The sequence below is a fragment of the Zophobas morio genome, unplaced genomic scaffold, assembly GCF_036711695.1.
Source record: "Zophobas morio isolate AGI-343-1 ecotype UQ-CSIRO unplaced genomic scaffold, CSIRO_AGI_Zmor_V1 ptg000012l, whole genome shotgun sequence".
In the NCBI taxonomy this organism is placed as follows: Eukaryota; Metazoa; Arthropoda; class Insecta; order Coleoptera; family Tenebrionidae; genus Zophobas; species Zophobas morio.
The window spans coordinates 16,265,273-16,278,649 of NW_026972117.1; the positions used below are offsets into that span (position 1 = coordinate 16,265,273).

At 29.6% G+C, this 13,377-nt stretch overlaps 1 protein-coding gene across 7 annotated transcripts in view; it reads right to left on the minus strand.

The window, feature by feature from the left end:
* The window catches only part of Fhos (Formin homology 2 domain containing), a 279,471-nt gene that overhangs the window by 59,151 nt on the left and 206,943 nt on the right, over window positions 1–13,377 (minus strand). The window contains exon 1 of one of the 7 annotated variants that reach the window (XM_064054592.1): window positions 2,403–2,510. The exons of the other annotated variants lie outside the window; for them this stretch is intronic. The gene's annotated coding sequence lies outside the window, so the exon portion shown is untranslated. Of the gene's footprint in view, window positions 1–2,402; window positions 2,511–13,377 lie in introns of those variants that run through there. 7 annotated transcript variants of the gene reach the window in all.

Here is a 13,377-nt window from a genome sequence, read left to right on the forward strand (position 1 = left end):
TTGTTGATTCAAAATAAGTTCCAATTTACATATTCCACACCACTTTAGAAACACCGCATAAAGCACTTTCAAAAATTCGGTTTTGCATCCTCGGAAATTCCACTCTCCTTTCTTTGAACAAACAGTTCACTTACTTTTGCATATTTGTTTGTCCAACCGTTTATTTACACAATGTGTATAAAAAATGAAAGCACAAAAATTGATAATTATTATTATTAAATTAGTACTTTTACTATATGTATGTTAATAACGTTGTTAGGACTTTTTCAAGGCCATAAAAGTTTTACTTTTACTTAAATATATTTATTAATATGTTCAATACACCAAAACATATTCTAACATAACAGATTCATCTGGTTCGACAAGCCATAAAAATATGTTTTCGATGTTTTATAGAACGTTTAATTTACATCCACATTTGGTTTAAAATGTGTCGCAAACGATGTATTTTCTACAACCAGTGATTTATTTTTAATAGTTTGACAACTGTCAGTAAAATTTTATTACGACACTAGTTATAAATTTCCACTGTGGTTATTATCATAAAAGCTTAACGTTGCAAAAGGGTGGTTGTTTTAAAAAACAAAAGTTGTCTTACTTTCTAGTGAAAGCAGAAAATCTATTATACAGTTTGTGACAATATTCCTAAAATAAATAAACACTTTTTAAGTTTTCTAAAATAGAAACTCTATAAATATAATTTTATAGATGGAGGAGTAATACTTGCAATCATAATAATAAACCAGAATTGAACTTTCATTTAATAAAATACAAGAAAAATATCTAAGATCGACGGTGAAAATCGTAGCTTTTTCTCTATACGTGATGTCACGAACAGATCCAACCGATTCGGGATGTGATCTCCGCATTATTAGCGAATAAGAATACAAAATAAATGTCTAGTTTAGATTTTGTTGAAGATATTCAACAAAAATGGTTTTAGAGCGGTCACATCATCAAATAATTTATTAAAAATTATTATTGATTCTCGAAATAAAACGTAACAATGCAGTAGGATTGACTTTTTGTTAAAAGGTTTTTTCGGCAGATGGTTGCATATTGATGCATACTTATTAATATTAATTTATGTATTGCTCTATGCACTAAAAATTTCTTCTAAGTTTAACATTTAAGAAGTTAAGAAACCCGACGTTTCTCTTGTGGAATTTTTACGAAAGCTTTATGAAACATGTCTTACAAAGTGTATACTGTTTGGAAGACATTTGATAAGTTTTTGAATTAATTTATATTATTAAAAGAGTTTTCAGGTAAATATCTTTGAACAGATTAACATTTTAAAATTTTCAGTAAAAAAATAAATAAATACTCCGCCGGTTCAACAAAATTTCAAAAATTCGATGGAATAATTTTAATACCACCCATCAAGCGATATGACAAAGAAATAAAATTTTGGTTCTTCGTTTAATCAAACGAATTACCACTCTGTATAAAATCGTGTTTCTTTAGAATTGAAAGTTTCAAAAAAATAATTGTGTTAATGAAACGTTGTTCTAGTCAGTTTCTGGCAGAAGAACGAAGACTTTTTTCATGAAAGAGAAATTTTATTAATTACTTATGTCAACCTAGAACATACTTTATTTTTATTTCTCTGTATGAACACTGAAATACGACTAATGCAGCAATGAAACCTAAATATTTACTTTTCATTGTCTACAATTTTGAAACCCGTTTAAAATCGTTGTAAACAGTAAACCACACACTGAATAAAAACAAAAGTTGCACAACACGTTTTAAAAAATAAACAAAGATTATTTAAAAAGACAAAAAATGGACCATTGTTGAATACTCTCACAGTTTACATCTCAAAATCTAAAAATAATTAACCATTTTATATGCGCAATTATCCAACAAATTTTTATCTAACATGTCGTAATTTTATAATTTCATAACTACAATATTATAATTTTATTCCTGACTGATGCCTGTTACATACAATGAAATACCACAACCTTCGCATAAAATAAAAAATGTATCAAACGTGCTCAAATAACGTACCTATTCTCGTTAATGCTCGTTAACTTTACGATCGTGGCTTCATTTTCAACTTTTATTGCAGTCAATATTGTCTCTAAATAGTTTCAACGTTGTAAACTTTACTGAAAGTTAACCTACAACCGAAAACCTGTGCTAAAAAATATTTACAGTGTGAGTACCGGTAACCCGATAGGAAGTCCACCACAATAAATAACACGATTAATCAGATTAGCGCTCGCAAAAAATTCATTAACCTAATTAACTCGTTCGCCATTTTTAAAAAACCAATTAAAAATATGTACCACAACGTCATCATCACAAGCTTTTTTGCAAAATTTTCGACCACCAGTATATCAACCCAATCAGACAAAACAAATAGATCCGTTTTTCGAAAATTAAGTAATCACCCTGTACAGATGCAAAACCACTCCAATCACTTCACACTCCCACACAGCCTGCCACTGCACATCACAAACTAACACAGGTGCAAGAACACAAGTCCACTCTGCAAGAAGTCGGCCGCAATAGTAAGAGAGAAACGATCCATTCAAGAATATAGACGCCTCCGCCGAGAGACTGCGTTGTTCTTCTGTTTGCTGCATCGGTGACACGATTCGTGGACCCACATTCGAAGTCCAGATGACGATCGACCAACGAGTTCACAGGAATTGGAAAAATTCGCGTTTTTGGGAAGATATATGGGATACGGGGTCAATTTGCTATATGGGTCGAGATCCTCCGACAATGGCCATGCTTAATGACCCGAAAAGGTCATATCTCACAGAGCTGTTCCGCATCGTTGTTGCCAGTATTGTTATTAGCATTTTGGCACACCCTGTATAATGTCGGGCGGGGTTGAGAAGTTCGATAATTTGAAAACTTTGTTTTAGTTTGTTTCGAATTCGTGGACGAGCAACTATTGTCTGATTTATGACCCAAGCTGATAAAAGTCTAAAGTTGCTGCGGCAGGTTCGCAGGTTTGAGGTTGATAGTTCTTCGAGAACCATCACGAGACATACCGTTACTCCCAACAGACTTGACTACTCACTTAATTATTATTCAATCGGGTATAATTATAAAATTCACGGTCGATATTGTGGCTGATCATTTATGCTGAAAGGAAACGCCCCACTTTTTTTGTTTATCTTGGCTCAAAAAACGTGCTTGTGGAAATTTGAAAAAGGGGAAATTGCAATTAACATTTTTCTTTTTGCGTACAGTTATTTCTCTTTTCCTGAACCGATCATTATATATAATTGATTCTTGGCTAAACATGGTATCTATTCTGACTTTTTTCTGGCGTAGATATTTGAGTTCTTTCAAGTTAGAGTTCGTAAAAAGCTAACCAGTCGCTATGCGTAAATCTGAACGGCATGACTGAGTTATTTTTTACTTGTGTGTTGGAATTTGAAAAGTCTAGAGATTAGATTTGAATTGCTTTTGTGTTGGATTTTACAATCGACTGATGTAGTGGCCACAATTAAATTTGTTCTTGTGGCTGGCCATGAAATATATACTTGTACTTGATTACGGTGCGTATCTCCGAGAATCCAAAAATGTAATAATATTCTTCTGTCGAATGGGAATTGAAACTAGTAGAATCTAGGATGTGAAGAACGTAAAAAAGCGCTAATCGTAATCGTTTTATATAAAACAGTAAAAAAAAAATATTTCTCGTCTAAAAAATTTATTTCTAATTTCAGAAGAAAAAAAAAACGGGTGGGTGGGCGGTACCACGTTTAACTTTTTCTTACCGAGTCTTATAGGCAAACAATAGCAACACCCGCCCACCCACCCCAGCTTCATTTTAGTGACTGACTAGTCTTAATAGTGTTAATTAATAACATTATTATTTTATCAGAATCTTAGACAAATTAAACCGTTTGTGAGAAAACAGATCAGTTGTTAGCCAAAGTTTCTTGAAATAAATAAGTATAGCAGATGTGAGCATCATATTATGTATCATATTATGTATCATATTATTCCGCCTCTATTCGTGTCAAAATGTGATTTTTATATATTATTATATCATAGTAAATCGAATTATTTCTTGAATTTTCATAATTTTAAAATTGCGTTTTTTGGTTCTTTATCACGTAATTTTTCCAAAACTATTCAAAATTTTGTCCAAATTTTTTAATTTTTTCACAAATCGGTAAGTTTTTGGATCATTGAGAACACTGCGGCGAATTCTCCCATGTAAAATATAAATTGCCACCATAAAACAACGCTTATTCGTCAGGTGGTGCAAGTGCTCAAGCCCTAGCCAAAACGCCGTCGACAGATGCCCGAACCCGTCCCTGTAGCCGATCCAGCTCTTTTGACCAATTTTTTGATGTCACAATTTTTCGTTTTTAATTTTTTTCAGTTTTCCATTTTTCTATTTTTCAATATTACAGTTTCAAAATTTTTCGTTATTTCAGCTTTAATTTTTTAATTTTTCAATTTTTCGTTTCCCCAATTTTTCAAGTTCGTGATTTTTGATTTTCTTTTTCCTGATTTTCTACCACAATTTCTCATTTTATCATTTACCCTTTTTATTTTTTCAATGTTTGTTTCGGTTTCATAATTTTTCTTTATTTCAGCTTCAATTTTTTCAATTTAGATTTATAATACGACATATGGTTTACTAATACATCTCTAATTAACCTTATGCATACTGAATATGTTAAAAAATTATCTACAGTTATCTCAAAATATGTACCAGTTTAAATTACACATACCACACTATAAATTTCAATCTACATTACTCAATAAAATTTTGGAAGTCTAGATTTTCCTGATTAGTGATGATAAGCTTAAAACATCTAAAAAATATCAAAGCAGTCGGTTTTTTTATATTTTTCCTAAAACCTATACATGTGCACTGTTAAAAAATAGTGGAGTAACAAATCATATTATTTACCTTTAGTTAGCAAAATTTTGCGATGACGTCATCAAATATTTGGTGGGGTTGATCACACAAATTTTTGTTAGAATTTTACCACATGTCTACCAGATATTCTCAAAATTCGCCTAAAATTTTACAACAATCACTCCCCTAGTTTTGGATATTAATAAAATTGAAAGACGACAAATGACAGACAGGAATAAAGTTCCAATTTAAATTTATAGTGCGACATGTTTTGATACAAGATTATTTCAATTTAACTTTTCTTGTCACAATCAAACCACTTACTTAATAAATTGCAAAAGTTATTTTATTTCCCGAGGGTAAGCTAAGGAAGTATTGTAAAAATTGGTCTTTGGTTTTTGTCTGTCTGCCGCCTGCCCAGATTTTAATTAGACAGATCTCCGAAACTACTGTATCGATTGTTGTCAAATTTTGTACATGTATTAGGAACATCGTGTAGCAAAATTTGACTAATCATCCTCAACAAACAATACGATGACGTCATCTTCAAATTGACAACAATAAATGTTATTTAAATTTTATAAAATACCAGACTCCTACACTTGTGGTTTATAAATCCCTGTTGAGTTTTTCTCCTAGACATCTAAATTTTTTGAAAAAAAAATCAAAATCGTATCATGACATGTTGCAATTTAACTTTGAAATTGCAAAACCGAATGTTTTGAAATCTTGCAGACGTTTTAAAGTTATCGCATGTGTCAGTTTATCCTCTCCAAAAAATCGATGACGTCATCGCAAAATTTTGCCAATTAAATTCTACCTAAAATATGCAAAATAATATCAATCTATACTTGCGGTTTCAATCCATTCATATTTTTAGAATTATTTATACAGAGTCACTCGAAAAATTAATGAATGAGCCAATTTATTTTATTTATCAAATCAAGAACGGGTCACTTGAAATATACGCATACTATGCATCATTCCTGTACTTTAACAGGCCACACTATCTTTTTTTAACTTAGGATTTACCAGAAAAAGAATAAAATTCCCAAAACTAAGTTTTATATTTTTTTATCTGTACTTCAGGGGCGAGGGAAGTTCTGTCTAAATAATTTTAGAATATTTTTTTATGGTGGCCCTTATATTTTACATTAAAAATGTACATGCATTATTAAATTACAAATGTTAGAAGCATATCACACCATAAATTTCAATAAACATTTGCTTAACAAAATTTTGAAATGACGTCATAAAGTTTTTACAAGGGATGAGGAACCGGTTTTCTAGTTTCTAAAATCGGGTGATCTTTTAAATTTCTGCTCTAGTTACCCATCACCCGGTATAAATCGTGAAATTTGATTACACTATTTCGATTATTTTTCTAAAAACTATTTGCATGAAGTCAAAAAATACGGATCAATAAATCACAGCACATTATTTTGCACGTTTTATGGAAGATTTTGTTAATAAAATTTAGAGGGGATATTCAATCAAATTTCGTTGGAGTCTTACCATATACAAGATATTGTCAAAATTCTTCTAAAATCGTATTTTATTTTTTCTTTTTAAATTTTGTATCTAATAAAATTGCCAAGACAAAAGACGATAAAAATAGACATAGGGAATAGGGGGTCCTATTTTTTCATATTCTAGAAAATATGAAACGTCTAGAAAAATAATCAAAACTCTTAGAATCCACTTTTACAATAAGACACATTTTAATTTTGTTTTAAACTCTTTCAAAAATGATTCATTAATTATTATCGCTAATTTACAATTTACAATCATTAGTTATTAACATTATACAAGATTTTCCAAAACAATTTAACTGAGTAAAACAAAAATTAATTACAGTTTTTAATTTTCTAATCTAGTCAGTAATATTAAGTTCGCACAACCAAATTTTATTTAAAGAAAACCCCTTCAAAATTTTCGCAAAATTTAAACAATGATTTAATGCTCGCCAATATTTTTTTTTACTACGCAGCTTACTCAAAAATGTTAAAAAATTGATCAAAGAAGGACAGTGGAACAAACGAAGATTTAAAAAATTGTATATCATTTTTCAAAAAATAAATAAAATCAAGGTGGATTCATACACCACAAGTATAAAAATATGTTATTTTACAAACATTGAATAACTTTTCCTAAAAACATTTTGCGTGGATGTCATCAAATTGTTAGTGGGGGTGACACACACAATAGACAGGGGGAAACGGGAGACCTATTTTTTCGTACTCTAGGAGTCATGAAACGTCGACCAAAGATGAGAGATTAAAGTAAAAGTTATAAAGTATCTGAGAGAATTATTTGCAACGAACTTTCTTCGCCTTTAAAGCAAAATCAGTGCGGTAATTAATGTCCTTCTAAAGCGAGGGGATTTTTTTTTAGTCACAGCCCCTAAATAAATATATTAATTTTTGAAAATTACGTTCCCCAATAGAAAAAACTCGGTTCTTATCTTACACAATGATGAGATTAAAATTTAAACGATTTCTAAAATTTCGAACATATGAATTTAAATTTGTCTAAATACATATAACCATAATATGTATAATTTATTAGTGCAAACAATGATTTACAAAAAAACTACGGGGACAATTAAACCTATAAAATGATGTAAACAAAAAAGATTTTCAAAAAAAAGTCAAGATCTTGGTTGGCATTTAAAGACTGTGTTAATTCTGAATTAATAACACTCAAGAATGGTTTGCATTTTAATTAGAAAATGTTATTTTGCATGTTAACACGAAATAGTTAATTACCCACCGGTCAAAAAAAAACCCTATATGTGTCAAAACATTACAGTTAGATGTTATACTCGCCTCTAATATCATTTATACTATTCACCTTTCGTAATCGTTTAAATTATGTCCATATGGGTTCGTAATTTCGCCAGCGACAATCGCAGCAAGAAAATAATGAATAATTTAAACAACTTTTTCTTTCTTTTTTTCCAATCACAACAAACATTATTAAACTGTAAAATGTTCACCTATTTAAGTATTTATTGCGTATTTGGAACACGTTTCTGAACATTTTCTTTTTATTTATATCTATTAGGTGACGCTTCAAGCTTAGCGATATATCTGCAGAAGTAAAAGGTATGCATAGCTTAGATAATATCCTCTTTTTTGCAATAAAACGCAAATAATGTTGTTTGGTCGAGATTGATGAGATCGATTAAATTTTTATTAGCTAATTAAAAATGAATACACGTCACAAATGGTAATTTATGAAATTAATTAATATGTTCAGTATACATAAACATGTTTTATTTTCTCAATCTATGATCTTTATGTCTCCATAATAAATAATAATCGCGACCTGCGATCTAAAAATTAACACTATTATTAATGATGGTTTGTTTAAACCAGATCGTCCAGACAGGGTGTCTATTTTTTTTCTTTTTATAAAAACTCTTTCTTGAAAGTTATTTCAGTAGAATATTGCCATATAAACACGAATGGATGTTCTATATTTGTTTTAGTTGTTTTAAAATTTATGTTATACTTAATTTTACATGAGAGACTTCTTCAAATCTTTTGAACACATCGCCAAGTTATCCAATAAAATTAAGTTTGTTCTTCCTTGTACAGTTCATTTTACGGAGAAATGAGGAATTATTACACTTCACACCGACTATTCATAATCGTGTCTATCTTTCGACAGCTCCGTATCTCATGAATTATTAATAAAAACAAACCCGGAAAGAAACACTGACTCTCGTCCATTTTTCCGAAAAACTCAAAACCATTTCCCACCGAAATTACTTCCTTTATCCTTATTTGTATGTCTTAAACGCGATAAATACGCTCCTCGATAAAAACCCACTTTCCATCATCTCCTAACTTCCTCTAATTACTTCAGCGAAATCGCGAAAACCGCCAACATTCTCCGCCACTGTTTTAGTCCATTTTCATCAATTCCGCAACAATTTTAATTACAGGCGTCGTTTTTCTAATCTAACCTTGAGACATGGGAATTATGATTTTAATTAAGCATGTCCATACATAATCTCTTTGTCTTGATAATCCGTAAAGTTCGCCATGTCCCAAAAAACAGAATAGAAACTTGCACTTTTAATGCAAATTTTCACCTCTGCATAATAAAAAGGCGATTAGAATGCGTCGAGCTACTGGAAAGTATGGTTCGTTTTAAACGTTTTAAGTAGTGCGGCGTCACGTTCTAACCTATTTAAATAAATAAGAATTTATTTATTGTGAACTTATGGCAAATCATTCCGGTCGTGACTGATACGATCGCTCGGAAAACGGGAGAATTTGCAATAAGGCACGTGTTTCCGTAATTTTTTCAAAAAATTTAATTAGCGCGGTTTATAAGGTATGTGTTTTCCAATTCAAGCAAACTAGTGATTCATTCAAAAAGTACTAAAAAGTGTTGAAGATGTTTCGCAAACAAGTTATATACACGGTTTGGATAAAAATGTTGTGAATTATTATGTTTCGCCTTTTGAATAAAACATGGATTAGTATTTCTTAATAAATTACTTTGATTTGTACTCTGGCTTGAAACATGAGCGGTTGATGTTGTAATTATTAACGATATTAAAATGAATTCGTGTCGCTTTACAAAAACCACTACAAATGGAGGTCCTATTTTTGACGATTTTAGAAAAAACTCATGGAAATATATATACTGAGATGAATTTGGGTAAAACAAAAAAATCCTAGTGCGAATTATGTGCTTCCACTACTCCGTAGGAACTTTCCCTATTTACCAGTAAACTCTTGGTGGCTGCTGGCATTGATCAAACTGCAATTCATTAAATTTCATGGCTGTCTATTTTTACTGAATTAAAATAAACAGTTTTTCTAACTAGAAGCTTTATTATTCCGCAATAATTTGTAGCCAATTGGTAATTCAGAGTAATGGGGAACACCTTGAAAACACCAATCTTTGTACGAGGTGATAAAAGAAGATCGTACATCAAGTTAGCTTTGAACTTTCGCGAAATTTGCCGCTTCGTTGCAATGATTGATGACTGCTCGTCGCCTGTCACAAATGTCAATCATAACCTAACTTTCTTAAATGTGAGAATGTGCTTACAGGAAAACAGGCGCCACATCGATATTTTCTTTTCTTTCACGTCGCGTCGTAATACCCACGTAATATTCTGATTTATGATATTTGATGATTTAAGTTCTATTGCATTGTTTGGTGAAATAAGGAAGCGGCACATTTTCTAAAACAAACTTGATGTACATTACCATACCGTAGCTTCATGAAAATGTTTAAATAAAAATGAATCGCATTTGATGCCACAGTCCTTAACGACATAATTAGTGTAAGAACAGCTGATTAATGATTTTTTGCGTGTGTATGGTTGAAATATAATTTAAATATAATAACGGCGAATTAACTCTCTGCTACGCTCTTAACAATCAACTGGTGAGTCTGGGAGAAATGTATAGTAAAAAAATTCCTTCTAACATATTGGGGGAGTTATAATGATTCCACATTCATTATCACAATAACTAGTAATAAAACTTTTAGTTAATATTTCGTCGCCTGAGAACTTGTTTGATTTACAGACCAGCGGGCACTCAGGCCAATATCGACTCTAAGCAAGGAACGAACTGGTTTCGACCATCTGGTCGGACTTTATAAGGAATCGAATGACAAAAATTTACATTTCAAAAATGTATTATCAAATGGTAAAGTGTTCATCAAAATTTGTCTTCTCATCCCCACCAATGAAATAACGTAATTTCCAAATTTTACAGTAGTTAATGTTATTTAAATTTTATATCCTCCGTTTATGGTTTATGAACCCGTGTTGAGTTTTTATCTTAAACATGAATATTTTTGCAAAAAAATCAACATTTTACAATTGGAAGTAGGTTAAATCGTTAGTTAAAATTTATCCGTTCATGCCTCCCATGAATTGATGACGTCATCTTTGTAAGTTTGTCGAATAAATGTTATTTAAATGTAACAGAGTAGCGTAATCCTGAACTTGTGGTTTATGAATACGCGTTGGATTTTTATCTTCGATATTGGGGTTTCTCAATTTTTCAATATTTCAATTTTGGGCTTTTTCAATTTCCTCATTCTTAAAATTTTCGATTTCTGAATTTTACGATGTTTCAGTTTTACGATTTCTCAATTTTTCTCCTCTTCAGTTGTATGATTTTTAAATATTTTGATTTTTCAATTTTGACGTTTCTAAATTTCAGTTCTTCAATTTTTTGATTTTTCAGTTCTTCGATCTTTTCGATTTAGCATTTTCCAGTATTTCGAATCTTCGACTTCGATTTTTCGATTTCTGGACTTTTTACTTTCTGGATTTTCAGTTTTTCGTTTTTTAAATTTTAGATTTTTCAGTTTTTTGACTGTTTAATATTTAGATTTTTCAGTTTTCCAATTTTTAAAAGTAAACCTTTTGATTTCTCGACTTATCAGTTCTTCTATATTTCAATTTTTCAATTTTCCGAATTTTTAAATTTTCGATTTTACAATGTTTCTTTTTTAATATTTTTTCTTTATACATATTTCGATTTTTGGATATTTCCTCCAGTTTTGGGATTTTCACAATTTTTCGATTCTTTAGTTTTTCTTACATTTTTTAATTTTTCAATATTTCAATTTTGAAATTCGGTATAGTAATTTTGAGCATTTCGATTCTTCGACTTTTCAATTTTTTGACTTCTGGATTTTTTGATTGCTCGATTTGGTACATTTCGAATTTTCAATTTTTCGTTTTTTAAACTTTAGATTTTTCATTTTTTCGATTGTTTTATACTTCGATTTCTTAATTTTTCAACTTTCAAAATTCTGGATATTTCGTTTTCTCCAGCTTTCAATTCTTCTATATTTAAATTTTTCAATTTTCCGAATTTTTTAATTTTCAATTTTTAAATTTTTAGCTTTTCGATTTTGGCCTATTTCGATTTCTTAATTTTTCTACTTCTTGACTTTTCGACTCCTCTATTTCTCGATTATTTGATTTTTTGATTTCTCGATTTCTGGACTTTTTACTTTCAGGATTTTCAGGTTTTCGTGTTTTAATTTTAGATTTTTCGGTTTTTCGACTGTTTAATATTTAGATTTCTCAGTTTTTCAATTTTTAAAAATAGATTTTTTGATTTCTCGACTTTTCAGTTCTTCTATATTTCAATTTTTCAATTTTCCGAATTTTTAAATTTTCGATTTTTCAATTTTTTATTTTTTATTTTCAGAATTTTTAAATTTTCGATTTTACACTGTTTCTTTTTTAATGTACATATTTCGATTTTTGGATATTTCCTCCAGTTTTGGGATTTTCACAATTTTTCGATTCTTTAGTTTTTCTTACATTTTTTAATTTTTCAATATTTCAATTTTGAGATTCGTTATAGTAATTTTTGAGTATTTCGATTCTTCGACTTTTCAATTTTTTGACTTCTGGATTTTTTGATTGCTCGATTTGGTACATTTTGAATTTTCAATTTTTCGTTTTTTAAACTTTGGATTTTTCATTTTTTCGATTGTTTTATACTTCGATTTCTTAATTTTTCAACTTACAAAATTATTGATTTTTCGTTTTCTCCAGCTTTCAATTCTTCTATATTTCAATTTTTCAATTTTCCGAATTTTTTCATTTTCAATTTTTCAATTTTTAACTTTTCGATTTTGGGCTATTTCGATTTCTTAATTTTTCTACTTCTCGACTTTTCGACTCCTCTATTTCTCGATCCTTTGATTTTTCGATTTCTCGATTTCTGGACTTTTTACTTTCAGGATTTTCAGTTTTTCGTGTTTTAAGTTTAGATTTTTCGGTTTTTCGACTGTTCAATATTCAGATTTCTCAGTTTTTCAATTTTTAAAAGTAGATTTTTTGATTTTTCTTCTTTTCAGTTCTTCTATATTTCAATTTTTCAATTTTTCGAATTTTTAAATTTTCGATTTTCCAATGTTTCTTTTTTAATATACATACATACTTCAATTTTTAGATATTTCTTCCAGTTTTGGGATTTTTTTAATTTTCGATTCTTCAGTTACATTTTTTAATTTTTCAATTTTTCGATTGTTTTATACTTCGATTTCTTAATTTTTCAACTTTTAAAATTCTGAGCTTTCAATTCTTCTATATTTCAATTTTTCAATTTTCCGAATTTTTAATTTTGAATTTTCCAAATACTTATTTGATGTCTAGATTTATCAATTTTTCAATTTTTAAGTACATATTTCGGTTTCTTAATTTTTCTACTTCTCGACTTTTCGACTCCTCTATTTCTCGATCCTTTGATTTTTTGATTCTCGATGTCTCTGTTTTCGATTTTTTTAATTTTTCGATTTTTCGATTTAGGCCTTTTTCGGTTTCTCAATTTTTCGACTTCTCTAGTTCTTGATCCATTCATTTTTTGAATTCTCGGTATTTCTATTTTTTAATTTTTACTTCCAATTTTTTGTTATTGTTCAATTATCAGATTTTTCATTTTTTTTAATTTTGGTGTCTGAATTTCTGATTTTTCGATTTTTCAATTTTTCTAAATTTTAGGTATCTGAATTTGTTTTTTTTT